The sequence below is a fragment of the Uloborus diversus genome, chromosome 3 (genome assembly GCF_026930045.1).
Source record: "Uloborus diversus isolate 005 chromosome 3, Udiv.v.3.1, whole genome shotgun sequence".
Lineage (NCBI taxonomy): Eukaryota > Metazoa > Arthropoda > Arachnida > Araneae > Uloboridae > Uloborus > Uloborus diversus.
This window is the reverse complement of record NC_072733.1, coordinates 133,934,881-133,952,574: the sequence shown is the minus strand read 5'-3', so window position 1 is coordinate 133,952,574 and position 17,694 is coordinate 133,934,881.

Below are 17,694 nucleotides of genomic sequence, written 5' to 3'. Positions count from 1 at the left end.
ATTTAAGGTGAGTCCAAGATTTTAATGCTCATATTACTGTTCTACAATGTTCAAATTATAAGTGTGTAGCTTTACTTGAGTGAGTCCATTCCTATTTCTTTAACTATCGCGTAATTATATCAAGAACATGTGTTCCGGTGTGCTAAAATTCCCCTCTGACACTTTATTTTGGTCTTTTATAGTTAGTTTTCCTGTTAAATCGATTATTCCAATCACAACATTATTGAAAAACAACATTCTAAGACAAGGCAAAAATTTAAATTGTGTAAATTAAATTTTTTTAACGATAGATCTCTGTATTCGGTTTGGCGCGATCAATTTCGTGCTTGGCGACGAGTGAAAGTAAACAAAACATACACTTGTGATGTACGTGAGGATGTCTTAACTTGTGATTTGTATTATAAATGCTGTATGTTGCAGAAATTTTTTTTTAAAAAATAAATGTGACTTGATATTAAAACCCATTTTAACTTATGTTTTAATGTTAGGGTTTTTATTCTTCCTGATCATTGACAAAAATTTTGTATCGTTTTTAATATTCCTTCAAGCTACAAAACTCCAAGTTAAATCTTCTTTATATGCAACGTAAGTATTTACAGTGTCAAATTTTTGTTTTTTAAAAGGAGATGCAGAGGAAATAAAATGCTTATAAATTATAGAACTTTCAATGCTTGCTGGCAGTATCTTTTAATAACGTTTAGATTTAAGGAAAAACGATTTGTTACGATTTTCTGCCAAATATTTATTAGTTAAAAATTGTAAAAAAAATGTCAATTCGATTATGAAATTAATGTCACCACATGAATTTGCCAAAACGTTTGAAGTGGATATGAAGTAGAACACTTGCTTGACACACGGCAGTTTTTATCGATTTTTTGATTTTTTAGGTTGAGCGAGCCAATTTAAAATGTACTATTTTATTAAAAATTTAATGAATTGTAGGCAGTTTTGGTTATTTTGGTAATTTACTCTTTTTTATTCAACAAGCATGTCACTCGCTGTGTGTTCCATCATAAACAGAAAACTGAGATGTTCTAAGTTCGTTTCAAGTAGTGTGTTGGTACTTTTTGTTATGCTCTAATTAGGGTTTACTAGTTTTTAGGTTGCCTAGTTATTTCCTTTACATGCTACTCTTTCTTTATCACCTGAAGAATAAAGTACATGCTATCACCCCGCTTCAGGTTAGTAAAAATTTCTATTTTTATTGAGAAAATGATTTTTAAATAATTATGGCCATGATTGATACATAATTAAGTTTTAACAAGTGTTGAATTACCTTTGAGATCAGGACCGTTATCATGGGTTTTTGAGATTGTAAAAGTCCTCCCAGCAACAGCTCTTGTTTGTCAGCAATTGGGTACATTTAAAATTTTGCGGGTTGAAATATCAATACTTTTATGATAAAATGCTGAATCAAAGATTTTTTAAATGAAACTTTTTACGCGAGGGCTTTGAAGTTATGATCCAACCTTTTTGTGTGACGAAAAGTGGTGGGGATAAGCAATGTCGGTTAGAAGGAAAGCAGTGGCTTGCTTGCCTACAGGTATTGGAGAAAAGTGAGACATTACACTCTTCTTGCTTCCTTTCTCATTTTGTATGGTTGCATGTACTGCGTTCAGGCAGTGCGGAGATCAATATGTACATTTGTAATTACTTACTTTAGTTAGGGTAAACAGATCATTTCTCTTCTTAAGAAGGAAGAAGATGATCATTATCAGTGGACACATGTATATAATTTTATGTAAAAATATGAATAAGAAACACAATCTGTTCAAAAGTGTTTGATGAATAGTTAAAATGTTTCACGTCTATCGTGTGTCATTATGACACAACCTGTTTCTTGGAATCAAACTTTAGAAGAATTCTACTCTTCTAGATCAGCAGAAAAATAAAGTACATGAAGCTCTCACCTCACATCAAGTTCGTAAAAATTTCGATATTTGGTGCGAAAATGATTTTTAAATAATCCTATCTCGATTAATGTGGAGTTAAATTTTAACTAGTGTAGAATTGCATTTTAAAATAAAGGCTGTCATCGTGGGGTTTTGAGATTATCTGTAAAGATCAGGGTTCGAAAATATCCGATATTTTGATATACAGTCGAGTCCCGACTTACCCGATTGATGCGTTCCAAGACCCCTCGCTTAAGTCGAAATTTCGCGATGTGGAAAAAGGTATGTGTAAAAACTTTTATAAACATAACCAATCATTTTAGACATGTGTAAACACAACCGTAAATAGTTAAAAACCTTTTCTTAACCATACCTTACTGTTTCTTACATAAAGAACTGAATTTTTATTTGTATTTAAAAAAAAAAAGCCGCTTTATACAACGTAAAATACTGCTATGATGCACAAAAACAATGATCAATGGGAAAGAAAGACATAAAATAAACCAGTACTGTACGTACGGCATGTAGTAAGGAGAACAAATGCCCTATAGTTGTACTGTACCGTTGATTCAATAATGATATTTGTAACTTAAAAAAAGTGAAAATGATTATTTATGCTGCAGTTATTCTAATATATTTTTAAATACAGTTGCTTCATTGGTTGTTTTATAAAGTTTCCATCTATGGCATTACCCCTCTTCCTGGTTTCTTTAATTTACAATAAAAAAACAGCTTCCATTTTCATAATTTTTGCATTTTGCTTGGATACTATTACTCGGTGAACTTTTATGGATTTCCTTTTCTTGACTTTTAATTTTACGTATGGAATATTCACTCATACCGTCATACCTAATTGTTGTGCTACCTTTCGAAGTTCGTTTTTGGTTCAGCTTCAGCTTTTCAAGAAGCTTTACCTTTTCTTTAATTATCAGAAACATTCTCTTTTTCTTTCTATCTTCACCAACTTTAGATAAAGCAGCGCTCCTAGGTGTCCTTATATTTCGTTAACTTTCGCATTTAGAATGAAAAAAAAAATAATGGAAAATGAGAAGTAGTTATTTATAAAAGCGATAAAAGACTAGTAGAGCGTGGGTACTTATGCTCTCTGTGATTCTAAAGGGATGAAGGTCCGTTCACAAAAACAACTTACTCACCGTGGTTCCTTTCCGAAAATTTTCATGATGCGGGCGAGGAATTCGCGCTAGCTCAAAAATTCTTTACTGTTGAAAAAATCACGTTATAGCCATTTCGCGTAAGTCGGATCGCTTTGTAGCGAGAGTCGACTGTATATTGGATATTTTGATATTTATCCGATGTTTTCAACCAATACAAAATAAAGTGTTTAGTAACTGCTTTCTTAAATCAGAGTTATTTATTTTCTTATATTATTACTATAATGCATCAACTTTAAAAGTAATTTTTCTTTCATTATTTATATTTATTTATTACATGTTCATGATTTTGCCTCACCCGCTCAAAAAGTAATTCAATTGCATCCGAGTTCATTTCAACCACTCATAAAAATAAATAAATATTCAATTTATCAGAGCTTATCTTAATTTGTTGAAGTCTTCAGAAAATCAATACTTTTGTCAGGAAATAGAACATTAAAATAAAGGGGAATTCAAATGCTCTAAGACAGTGGTGCCCAACATACGGCTTTCAAAACTGATTCATGTGGCCAGCTGAAATATCAGGTATAGATAAATGAATTTACTAAAAAATGGTTTTATTTTAAAGAATTTAAATTCAAGCATCAGTATATTGCATTCTCTATATTTTTACTTCACTTAAATTTATATATTAAAAACAAACAAAAACAGTTTATAATTAATTTCTTTAGTATGCACTCACATTTTTTCAATCAATCACAAGTAAGTGCTTTGATGAGGTAGTGGCATTCACGTAAAAGTTTAAAACAGGAGTTCAATTTTTTTTCCGCAATCTTGACTAAAACCATTAAAAATGTTAATTCATAGTTTTCTGAAAAGTACTCAGGACTGCTGAAATAACACTTTCTGGAATAAAATTTTTTCAATATAACTGTACCATGTGATTTCATTATAGGATTTGTAGGACCATAGGAGCTATTTGTTGGTTAAAAAATAAAACAAAAAATATTAATATTATTCAAATAATTGGAACCCGTACAACATGCCCCACTGACCAACGTGCCCCACCTCCCCCTACAATTTTGTTGTGGATATTCCTAAGTGAGGTGCAGAAAAAACAAGCAAGTTTTCTCACGGTTCTTAAAAAATTTAGAATCACGAACGTTCATTGCTTATTTTAGTCGTCATAAACTAATGATTTCTCTTCTTAAGAGCAAAGATGATGCACAGTAACAAATATGTACATAATTAAATGAAAAACAATCTATGCTAGTCAAAAGAGATTGATGAATTAGGTAAAATATTCCCCTGTAATATGTGTTTTACTTTTTCAAGTGTTTTTAAAACACATCCTGTTATTTGAAATTAAATTTTACAACACACTTAATGCAAAGTAGTTGAAATACAGCTCTATTTCAATTAAAGTGTTTATTTATTTTCCATTTATAATTTTATGAACTAGTTTAAAAAAACATTCCTGCCAATTGTGTTCAGCCGTATTGATGATTTAGCACATTTGAAGAGTTTTACTTCTGCTTTTAAATTTGTTTGCCCTTAATGTTTTTTAAGTTTCTTCCAGATATTCTGCAACTTGAAGAAAGCTCAACTACTAGCTGAATCATAGCCCTGATGCAGATGTTCTAGAAAACTCACGATAGTATTGTACTGCTCGCTTAAAGAATTGTATAATAGAATGATCTCCAATATTTAGTTTACAAGGATGTCCAGAAATCATTTTCCAAGTTTTCTTAACTTGACAGCTTTATCAAAACTAATGAAGTTGTTTAAAAAATAATAAACTTCCATACATAATATGCCATTCATGTTTGTTATGCTTCTTATTATGCTGATGACTTCAGGAAATTTGTTGCCGAAATGGTCTTTGGATTTTCATCAATGACATACAAACCAAGAAAAATTTTGTGTTTAAATGCTAAATAGTGTAATTAAATGAAATTTTGATCTTCTTCATACAAACACTGCTGTATTTCTGATTTGTCACGCTTATTATCATATTTATTATCATTCATTTGTATAATAATATTGAAATGTAAAGAGGTAAAACAAACAACAATTTTGCAACAGAAATTGAGAAATAGCTGGAATTATGTTTTGATTCTCTAAATTTAGAGTTTTGAATTTATTTTGTAAAACAAATGCTTTAAGGTTTATGCTTGTTTGTCATGTAAAAATATTGTTTTCAATTTAGATTTTTAATAAATTTTTCGGTATTCAATGCAAGGCTAAAAAATTTAGGTATACATAAAATTATGAAAGATATATTTAGGTTTGTTTATTTCAGCATTAAATGAACAGTTCATTGATGCTTATTCTCTTTGTGTAGTTATAAAGAAATCCCCCCCCCCCCCTCTCAAGAAGAGATTTTTCTCCTCACTTAAACTACAGGACAGGATTTGAATAACTGCAAATAACTCCAATTTTGGAAGGGATAGGTAGCAACTGTTATCTTAGTCCACTTCCTACTGTCAATGCACCTTCTCTGTTTCTGACTAAATTCTGGAAGCATTTTTCAGGATGTTGGAATATAGGTCATGTTCATCCATCCATGATACAGGGTAATGAATGGAACTGCAATCTATATGAAAAAATCTGAACAAAAAATTCAATTTATTTCAATCAAGATTGTTTTTTTTTTTTCCCCACAAACATTCACTTCACAAATAGTATAAAAGAAAACAAATTACAAGTATCAATACATTTTGCCCTGTCTAATCGAAACTCCCTAATTGAGTAGATGGGAGTAAAGCCTATAACAAAATTTATTTTCTTTATGCTTATAAGTGACTGAAATTTTTGATTAAATTTGTGTTTTGTTTTAGGAAATGATACTTTGGAGTAAAGAATTTTTAAAAATTTGATAATAATAACCACATTTTGAACATGTGAATATGTTAAAGTTACTTTACATTTCAGAAAACACAAAGATTAATCTTTGCTCATTTTGTTACTTAAGCAGTTATTGACAATAATAGTTTGCCCCAAAATCTATAAAAACTACGAATTCTGTTTTGGTACCCTGAATTTGATTTTATTTGCCTCATTGAGAAAAATGTCTTTGTTTTCTCTTTTTTTTTTTGTGTGTAAAAATGTTAGAAATTCTATATTTGAAATAAAGTTTACAGATGTAACAACACCAAAAAATAAATTGAACATTAGAGACTTTTGTTGGAATCTTTATGTGGTAATGACCTGAACTGTTAGTATGGAATGAATGAGTTTTCTTCATGCTAAGTTGTATTTAAAATCTCTGTCAAATTTAAATGTAAACATTGCTTTTCCACGAACATTGAAAATAAGTACATGTCCTCTACTGGTGCTGGGAATGATTTTTTTCTTTGTTTCATTAAAGAAGTGTCTACTTTCTTTTCTTTATAATATTGTTTTGATTTGAAAATATTGTTGAAAATGTAAGTAATAGATGCATGATGTGATGCAGAGAAATAAATAAATAACAATAGATACATTTGTCTCTTATTCATATGAGTTGAAAATAAGTAATGTTTCAAATTACACCCCCTTAACTCCTCAATTTATTTCTGAATATTTCTATCTACATCAAATTAAAGTAATAATTTTCAACTTTATTCAAATTAATATTTTAACCAAGAGTGCCTACTGAACCACTCAAATATTTAGAGGTTCTTGGTATTCTTTCTTTCTTTTTTGGGGGGGGGGAGGGGTTACCTCGTTTTGACCATCTACCTATTTCTAGTATTGAACTTTCAAATTTTCCTTTGTATATTTATCTTTCAAAATTTTTAATTTACTGTTTAACTTAATCACATTTAAATCAGAAAATTGTACAGGGTAAGCTTAAACATGCAATTTTAATTAGCATTTTTCTTTAATAGCAAAACATTTTAATTAGTGATATTGCTTTTTAGATGGTTACAGGAAATATTTTTAGATTTAAAACTCTTTACAACGTTTGCCTTTCCGAAAAAAAACCAAGCAATTTCTAATGTGCATTATCTGTCGTTCATTTATTTATTTTCATTTTCTTACCTTTTTTATCTCTTTATTTATTTTGACTCAATTAAATTCTAACACATGGAGGTGAGAATTCACATGCTGCGAACCAAAAAAAAAGAAAGAAAAATTATTACAAAAAAAAAAAAAAACTGTCAGCAGATGTAAATGGATATATTTTTGCTGAAATTAAAAAATAATAAATTATTCCTTAGTTTTAACTGTAAAAGGCATGTGACAGCAAAGTTGCACTTTTTTAAGATTAGCCCATTAGTGACTGAAGTTTTTAATTAAACTAATGTTTTCTTTTTCGGATGAAAATGCTGAAAATTTTGTGTTTTAAATATAGTTTATAGATACAATAACACCAAAAAGTAAATTGAACAACAGAGATCTATGTTGTTTACAACAACAACAACAAGATTACAACAATAAGATCATGCTATTGATCTGAAAACTTAGCATGAAATAAATGAGTTTTCCTCATGCTAAATTGTTTTCAATTTTTAGTTTTTGCTTTGTCATAAAAATTCAAAATAAGTCCTTTTTTGGTGCTCTGAATTGTTTTAATTTTGTTTCATTAAAAAAATGTCTACTATCTAACTACCTTTCATTCTAGTATTGTTTTGGTATAAAAATGTTGAAAATTTTAAATAACAGATAGTGTACTTTCAAGAAATAAATATAAAATAATGGAGACATCTGTTTCTTATGCATATAAGTATGTTGAAAAAATATAATGTGTCAAAATACACCCCTCCCCCCCCCCCTCCTTAACTTCCCAATTTATTTCTGAATATTTCTATCTGCATCTAGTTTCAAATAAAAATGACCTCTGATTACTATAATTTCAGTTTTCAACTTTATACAAATTAATCTTTACTAGGTGTGCCCACTAAACCATTAAAATATTCAGAGGTTCTTAATCTCTCTTTTTTTCCTTTTTTTTTTTTTTTTTTTTTTGAGTGGGTTGGGGCGAGATTGGATCCCCGCAGTGTGGGGCGCCCCACGTCTTAAGGGGTCCAACGGCCTCTGAAATTAAAGAAAAAAAATTGAAAAAAACCTAGCATTAAGACTTATTTAACGTTACAAATACACACTGATGGCCTCTGAGGAGGGGCTATACAGATTTTGTTGCAGGGAGGCCTAAAATGTATAGATCCTGGCGTGGATAGGATACCTTGTTTTAAGCTTCTACATATTTCTAGTATTACTCTTTCAAACTTTCCTTTGCATATACATACATGGGTGCCACCCCCCCCCCCCCCGTAGGTGGGCATCCCAGGCATATATTTCATTTCGGAATTTTTAAGCTAATGCTAAACTTTGTTCCATTTAAATCAGAAAATTTTATATTTTTCCTTTTATAGAAAAAAAAATGAATAAGTAATGCTTTTGATATCAATATAAGAAATATTTCTTTGTTCAAAAATCTTTATAAAGCTTAATTTAATGTAGCAAAAACAAGCAATTTTTTATGTTCGTTATTTGTTGCTTATTTATTTATTTTCATTTTCTTAATCAGTCTTTATTCTTTCATTCATTTTGAATCAATTAAAATTATAATATAATTTTCGTTGTCTCGGAATCTTTTGATTAATTTAAAATTGATTGTATTAAAGAAAATAAGGTTTAAGAAAAAAAATCTGCTTTTAATTCTGCTAACACAGGGCCATTTTGTCTTTTTTTAATGTTTGAATCAAAATCGAGCGTTTCACTTATTGAACAGCATGCATTTTCGAATCCGCGTGCTTACATCCTTCAGAACCCGTTTCAGCCACTCTTTCCGCTCCCGTTTGTGACTATTTTTTTTAAATGAAACTCGAAAGCGAACAAGGAGCCAATCTTGCAGCTTGGCGGCAACCCTATCTTCCCCCTGTAACCGGTTGCGTTTTCCGAGCGTAGCTGTTGTCGCAACTCTGAAAACTACGTTTTCATATAGGGACTCTAGTTCTGGGCACCCAATGTTCCCGGCGCCCAATGTTTCCGGTGCACAATCTGCGTCGCCCAATCGACTGTGCCCAATCTTCAAATTTCGGGGTTTAAGGGTGTGGCTTTGCTCCCCCTGGTTTTGGGGGAGGGGGAGGGATTTTACTTTAATAAATTTTTGTTTGAAACTTTTCAACACATTTAAAATAATGTTTTAAGAAAATAAAAAAGAAATCAATTCATGTTAAGCAAAGGGCAAATTGCAATCACGTAAGAACGCACAACACGATCTGTGGTGGACTGGCTCTGCGCGCCATGGGCCCGCGGGCGGGTGCATGGGTTGGCCCGCCCTTGTTCGTCCTAAACACCCTTTTTCCTGTGAGGCCTCGAACATGTGCCCCTTTAAATCTGAGTCTCTTCATTTTTTACTTTCTTCTATAACTAATATATAGAAGAAAGTATTGGAAGATAAGTGCAAATTTTCGAATTTTGATGGATTCGAACGTTTTGAGGTGTGCCGAGTCCATTTCGACCATTTTTGGAAAATGTCTGTCTGTCTCTCTGTGTGTGGTTGTGTGTCACGTATGATGTGTGTGACCAGTTTTTTGTTGCCGCTCTACAGCAACCGAATGAAATGTAACGAAATTTGATACACTTATGTGCCCCTATGTGAATTTATGCCCATTGGTTTTTGGCGTGAATTCTTCCAAAGGGGGGTGGAGCAATGGGACATTTTTTCAGTTATGCGTGCCTGCTATTTCCCAAAAAGTAACTGGCGGAATCAAACAAAAGTTAGTCAATTTGTTGCTTTTAACAGGTACAGGCGCTGATTCAATTTTAGTGTCAATAGCTCAAACGGGGGTTGAGCTATAGAACATTTTTTTTAGTCAATTGTGACTGCTGTATCTCAAAAAATAGTGAACGGAATCAAACAAAAATTTATCGACAAGTAGCCCTTAGAGGGTATAAGAGCTGATTCTATTTTGGTTTCAATAACGGAAAAGGGGGTGGCGCAATCGAACGTTCTTTTTTTCCATTGTGAGTGCCATATCTCAAGAAGTAATGCTACGTTCTGGATGAAATTTGGAATAAATGTGAATCCATATGTAAACAGGCGTTGATTCAATTTTAGCGTCCATCGCTCAATGGGGGGGGGGCTGTTTTTTTTTTTTTTTTTTTTTTTTTTTTTTTTTTTTTTTTTTTGTGTGTGAATAAAAATAGCTTTATAAATGCAAAAAGTAAGAAAGATAAATCGTAATAGACTGTCGTCTGCGTATTTCACGTGATTTTAACTGTTGGAAAATGACCTGATTTTCAATTTCGATTCCGAGTCACAACTGACTACAACTGTATTTATGTCGAGGACTGCATACTAAGTGCCTTGCCTCTATTATTTTTTATACCGATAGATGGCTGCACCATCACCGGATCGAACAGTTAATGAGAATTTAGAACTAGACCAGGGGCTAATAGCTACCTGGTGCTAGCCCCCCCCCCCCCCCCCAGAGGTATCGTTTCACTTGGAGGACATTGAGACCACGACCATATTTAACGTCGCCCAGTAAATGACCTGATAATCGCGATGAAATAAACTTTTTAACTGTTGCCACCTTGTGTTTGTTAACAAATAAATGTTTGTAATTATTTTAAGCAAGGCTTTTAAAATAATTTTCAATGTTCATTCTTTGCTTTGCTTTTGAGATAAATCGGGAATGCGGATGGTCGTAAAGTTTTGGCGTGTGTAATTTTGTTTTTGTAGGGAATATTGCTTCCTCGTCAAGCATGGGGAGGGATAGAATCATAAGAAAGATATAGAAGAAAGTTTCGTGATGACCACAACATACTAGTTTTCTTCTTCTTCTTTTTTTTCTTTTTTTTTCACCTTCAAAACTGCGTGACTTCATTTTTTAATCCCTTTAGAACATTGTCGCATTTTTTTTTTTTTTTTGCTCCCTCTGTGCAGTTTACTTTTTCTGTTTGTTTTCGCCCTCGAACCTATGCGCACGAGTGCTGGTCAGGGTGTACGTGCAAGAGTGTGTACTTTCAACCTCTAGCTTAAAAAAAATTAATTGAAAATTGAAAAGCTAATAGGAATAATTTAAAAACTACAAAAATGACTAAACTCATGTTCATGTCTACGAGCGCCAGCAGCGGGTGCATTCTCACTCCCGTTGACTTTTAACAATAAAATAAAATTTATTGAATAAGGTCTACAAAATACCTTAGGAAAAACTACAAAATACATCAAGGGAAATATGGTTCACTTTCATGTCCATGAGCACCGGCAGTGGGCTGCTTCAAGAGAGTGCACTTTCAACCCTTGGCTTTTAAAAGTAAAATTAGTTGATTTTAAAAAGTAATATCACTTTTAGACTTTTTTAATATTAAATTCCTTTTATTTATTTTTTGCTTATTGCAAACCTTTCCTTTACTTAACTTAACTTTTTTCGCTGAATAGTTTCAACAAAGATAAAAATACAACTCACTATTCGCTTTTTAGAAGTCCAGTGACTCTAGCGCTTCGCGCTTCCACGCTACAGGTCCGGGTGCGATTCCCGGGTTGGGCTTGGTCGACTCAGCCGTTCATCCCTTCAGTTGGTTGATAAAATGAGTACCAAGCGTGCTTGGGAACTAGACACTGGGGTCCCACGTTATAGCTGACCACCTAACTGAACATCTGCTCTTGCAGTGGCGGATTTGTTAGGGGGCGGTGGGGAGCGACCGCCCCCTCTGTGATCGTCATTTTCTGAAACCAGTGATATAAAATTGGAAGAATTACTAGCAATCGCTACGAATTTTAATCAAGTACATTCCACAAATTTGCTTTAAATTAAATTTTGAAAGTTAGTGTAGTCGAGGATGGACAGCGTTACCTACTTTTTAATTTGAACCTAAGCTCGCCTCTTCCCTTTTTTCGTATTTTGATAATTTTTATATTTCTGTATGTGTTTTTCAACCTTTTTCTTCCAGGACTATACTATACTGGTATGATAAGACATTGCTATGATTTAGAACAGCTGTTTCCAACCCTGGTGGGGATCACCCCTAAAGGGGCGATTTGACACTACAAGGGGGTGAAAATTCGTTAGAGGCGATTAGTATTTAAAAGACAGGATAAGGAGAGGGCATTTGACTCCTTGCCCCTCTACATGACGGGTCGGGAGGGGGGATGGCTTTCACGGTTTTCAACCGCCACTCCCTTAGACTGCAAATATGCCCCTGTGCTCTTGCACCCAACAGCCCTTGGTCAGGAAAACTGAGATGGGCACATTTTAGCCCTGAGCTCTCATGGGCTGTCGTTCCACTGGGTTTGGTTTGGTTTATTCGCTTTAGAGTAAATAAATTAATCTATATAAATAAAACAAAGAATATGTGCATATACAGTATATCTGTATGTATATATGTGTGTGTGTTCTGTATACAAATCCAGTTTGCGTCGGATCTCGACCAAATTTGGCAGGAAGGTACTTGGGTACCCGAGAAAGAACGTAGGGGGAGGGGGGGTGAAATCCAAAAAAAGACTGAACCGTTCGAATTTTAGTTTTAAAGCCCGAAAATGAAATTAAATGTTCTTTCCACCCAAAATAATTATCCGATTTCTTTGATTCAGGTCCCATTCGAAAGTTCGCGTAAAACACCATTCATTTTCTTCGAGTTTCAAAAAAAAAAAAAAAAAAAAAATAGATAAAACTGTAAAATCACCGGAAAAAAATTAAAAAGTACTGCGAAGCGTAATGGAACAGAAATTTTAAATCGGAAAGTTATCGTTTGCACGATCTCATTTTAAATTAGCGTTCAAAAGTTGCCACTTTTTTTTTTCCTCAGTTGTGACTTAATAAAATTTTGTGTTTGTTTTGAGGCAAAATTTTCTCCTTTTGATTATTACTTAGAGACTCTTATCTTCTTTCTTTCTTTCTTTTTTTTTAAGGATTTTAGTTGTATTTCGGGGGGGGGGGTTGAGTTTAATTTTTTCGGGAACTTTTGATTTGCCGTTTTTTACTTTGAGAATCCATTTTGACGGGAAATTTTGTAGTACTTTTTCCTCTAATTGAAGCATGATTGTTGAACACGCGTCACGTGACAAAACTTTTTTTTTTCGAGGTAGACCGTGCAAAAAGCCGGGCAATGCAGCTAGTTAAAAAAAAAAAAAAACTGAAAATGAATCAACTTTTTTTTTTTTTTTTGCGATTTGCATGCAAGTGAACCAGAACCCCTCCCCCCACATTTGGTTCTGTCGGCGCATATGGGTGTGGTTTACCTCTAATTGTGTCTGATAATAATATTTTTTGAAAAATTATGTTTAATACTTTCCTGAAAGTACAAAAAAAAACAACTACTTTTTTAAACACATTTAACCATTCATTTACTAAAATTAATTACTTCACTGTTGGTACTATCAATTGGCGTGGAAAATAGGGGGCTAAGCGCCACCTAAAGAACTTTTAACCCCCCCCCCCCCCACACACCAATAGGATCTTTCTAAAAATATGGTAAAATTTCGAGGAATATCTTCATTCTTGTCCCCTATTCCCTAGTATTGCAAAATAAAACTTGAAATTGAGCCTCTGAGACTTCAATTTTGAAAAATCACAAAAGAGCCCCGCACCCGCCTTTCCCACCCTTTTGTTTAAACACCAGAAATAAATTAAATTGGGTTCTTAGAACGCCATCAATTTCGCAAAATTTACGATGGAGAAATCTCAAATCCCCTATTCTCGGTCTAGGAAGAATGGGCACCGGTCATATTGGGCGCCGAGCACATTGTGCCCAAAGTGCTTGGCGCCCAAAGTTCCCGGCGCCCAAAATGCTCGGCGCCCAAAGTTCCCAGCGCCCTAAACGCTCGGCGCCCAATCTTCCCATTTCGCAATAACTTTCCCCAAAGAAACACTAACACATGAATTAGACTTACATTAGTTACCCAAAAGTATTTTGAGATGTCACAAACACTTGGTAATAATTTCATTCAACAAGTATGAATGGTTTTTAAGTAAAACAATTGATTTCTTATAAACTGCTTAAGGCTTTCACGGCCGGCGTCAATATGGAGAGAGAACGTTTCTGGGCTTATTGGCCGTGGTCTAAAGAAAAAAGAAGAAAAACCAAACGTTTCGTCCAGCTCTGCGGCTGACATCATCGGTGGATGGGTTCGGAGTGACTAATGGGCTGCTGCTTCAGTCGCTCTGGTATTTAAGAGGAATCGCTTGTGGGTGCCGATTCCTTATTGGATGGCGTTCCCAAACTGCTGGTGGATGCTGGTTCCTGATTGGATGGCATCCTTCTGTTGGATGGTGGTCTCCTTTGATTGGTGCAATGAAAAATGGGAATGGTTTTAGATTCAAAATGGGAGCGGACGTCAGTCTGTTGTACGCCGTCGTGGTAAGCAGATCTAAGGGCAGGGTGCCATGTTTTTGGCAAATTGAAGTTTTCTTCTTTTCTATTGAAATTTACCGGGTGTTTGAAGATTTCAATAGCTTCGCGATGAAGACGGGCATAGAAATAGGATGTTGTGGCCAGGACTTCAGTGTCTTTAAATTTGATGTCATGGACTCCTTCTTGTTGGCTGTGATCAGCTACTGCTGATTTATCGTAGTGTCTTAATCGGCAATGACGTTCATGCTCCGAAAGGCGAGTCTTGATGCTGCGCTTGGTGGTAACGTATACTGATCCACAAGAGCACGGAATTTTGTACACTCCGGAGTAGAAAAAGGGTCACGGGAATCTTTCATAGGGCGATAACAATTCCTTAGTTGAGTGGTGGGCTTTGAATTGATTTACTTATAGCTAAACAATGAATACATATAAACTAAAAGTTACTGCTCGTGCTAAATATAATGTTTCGTAAACAGATAGGGTAAGGCTCCAGCAGTCGGCCACAAGGACATAAAACTGCTTATAAATATTATGTGTGCATTTTTATTAAGTAGTAACGAGTTATTTTATTTTAAATGGCGTGTCCATCATCCTAGTTTATGACTCTGCTGATTTTTTTGTTAAGAAGACACATCATCTTTAAATGTTAAGTACCCTTATTTTTTCTGTTCTACTGTAAATTTGCTTTTAAATATGTTTTAATGGATTGTATAACATAACGTTTCTGAATTCTAATGCATTTCCAATAGTCGGCCATGGCAGATTGACAACAGGTTCTATACTGTTTGATTGATCTACACAGTAGTCAACTGCGTACTTAATATGGATTTTCTAATATTCATCAAATAAAGATAAAAATAAAGTGTTGGCACAGAAGTTTTGAGTAAAAATTCCCTTTTTGACGTTTTTTCCTCAAAAGAAAATGTTTAAACTTTGTGCCTTAACTTTTTTTGACAAAAAGATTCATTTCGTCATTTTATTGCTTCTAATATTGATTTTAATTTAGAGTTCTCGAAAACAGGTGTTGTAAATACAGCCCATTGTTGTGTTCAGAATAAAAGTTCTATTCTCAACATCTTGTAAGAAATTATATGCTCCACGTGGTTACATTGCGTAACACTTGACAGGGATCCCAAGATTAATAACTGGGATCTCCATAATTGCGCAATGGGGCTTTCCGCGAATGCCTACTGCGAAGATGCATGAGAGCGCCTGGGTTATATGGCTATAGGCAGTTATGAAGGCATGACTGCAAAAAAATCTCCTGACCGAATAGCGGGATAAATTTATGGCATATCTCTTGACCGCTATTCGGGAAAAAGGGCAAATTGGTTGCCCATCATGTATACTGTTTCCGTGTGTAGAAAATAAATTAGTTTGTGTGTGTTGTGAATGAACATAGTCTCTTCAATTATCTCCCTCTCCAAAAGTTGATACATGGAAAATGTGACAAAGAAGAAGGGGCGAAAGTCCTCTTCATGTTTTGGTGCCGAAACCCGGGAGGGAGCCTTGGAATAGAAGGAGAGACTTCGGATTAAATTTCTACTCATGGAAACAAAGGTAAAGATTTGAACCCTTTTTTACATGAATTTATTCAATCGATTTCGGAATCAAAATGGATGCTACAGAAAAAGCTCAAGTTAAAAGAACCTCGTTGAGAGGAAGTATTACAAAGTTAATTAAAAAATCTGAATCCATATTAGAATCTAAAGTTGAAGATACTAACTCTGATGAACTAATTGAACTACTAGAACAAATAAATAAAAAAGAGTCAAAACTAAACATCCTGAATTCCGAAATCGAAGATGCCATAACCGATCCAAAACTCTTTGAAAATGAATTAAATGTAAGCGAAGAATATTCTGACAAAATAACAAGCATTAAAGTGAAATTAAAACGCCGGTTTGAAAAAGTAAATAATGATGACTGTGCATCTACTATTTCCGGCAATTCTCAACATAATGTAAATCAAGACATCAAACCTATACCAAAGTTCAGTTTGAAACTGCCCAAACTGTCAATTAAACCTTTTTATGGTGATTCTAGTCTCTTTTATGAGTTTTTTAACAGTTTTAATAGCGCAATTCACGAAAATGAAGCTTTGTCAAAAATTGAGAAATTTGTATATTTGAAATCTTTGTTGTCAGGGAAAGCATATAATATAGTATCCGGATTTTCTTTATCTGAGAAGAATTATGATGAATGTTTGAATTTATTAAAGGATCGTTATGGCAAAGAAGAAACTGTAATTGCATGTCATATGAATAAATTGTTAAATATTGAAGCTGTAAAATATTCTTCAAATGTGAAAGGTCTAAGAAAATTGTGTGATTCTTGTGAAATTAGTATAAGAAATTTAAATTCATTAGGAGTAACTTCGGGTTCTTATGGTCACCTTTTAATTCCGATCTTGCTTAAACTATTACCGTCAGATTTAGTTCTTGAATTTCACAGAAAGAAAGATCCTTCTAAAAGGGATGTATCTGAGTTAATAGCATTCATAAAGAGAGAAGTTGAGTGCAGAGAAAACGCATTGAATGTGTTTGGAAGAGGCCCGAGTGAGGAGACCGTTGAAAGGAAACAGAGCAACTCAAACGATTAATTCACTCCAGAGGTATAACACTCCGTCCGCTGCTGCTTTAAACATAAGTTCCACGTCAAATAAATTCTGTATATTCTGCCGCAGTAACCAACATTACGGATCGCAATGTAAGAATTTATCGGATGATAATAAACGCGTTAAATTGAAGAAAGAAGGCAGATGCTATAAATGTTTCAGGCGTCATTTATCAAAAGACTGTAAGATAAAACTTAAATGCGATATTTGTAATAGTCAGTCACATATCCGATTATTTTGCAAGAAACAAAAGGAAACCGAATTAAGTGCGGATCCACCAGAAATCGAAACTGTTATAAGTACGTCTCACTCAGAACATACATCAGTTTTATTACAAACTTGTAGCGCTCAAGCTTCGTCTGAAGATAAAATAGTAGACATAAATATTCTTTTTGACACAGCATCACAAAGAAGTTTTTTGCTACGAGAAGTAGCTGAAGCACTTGATTTAAAGCCATTAAGAAGAGAAAAATTACTAATTTATTCATTTGGGAAAAGAATTCCCGAACCTTCAGAGTTTGATCTCGTTAAATTGAATGTTAAAAGCTTACGAAACCCAGATATGACCTTCCAGATAGAAGCTTTAGTTACTAATCACATTTCAGGAGCAAGTTTAGGAAATCAAAATATTCCATCCCTCAAAATAAAAGAAATCGTGAAATTACATAACCTTGACCTCGCGGAATGCTTACGAGGGAAAATCCAGCTACTCATAGGAATGGATTACATCTTCGACATTGTAAAGGGAGCCCCCATAAAATTATCTAAACATCTATTCGCTCAG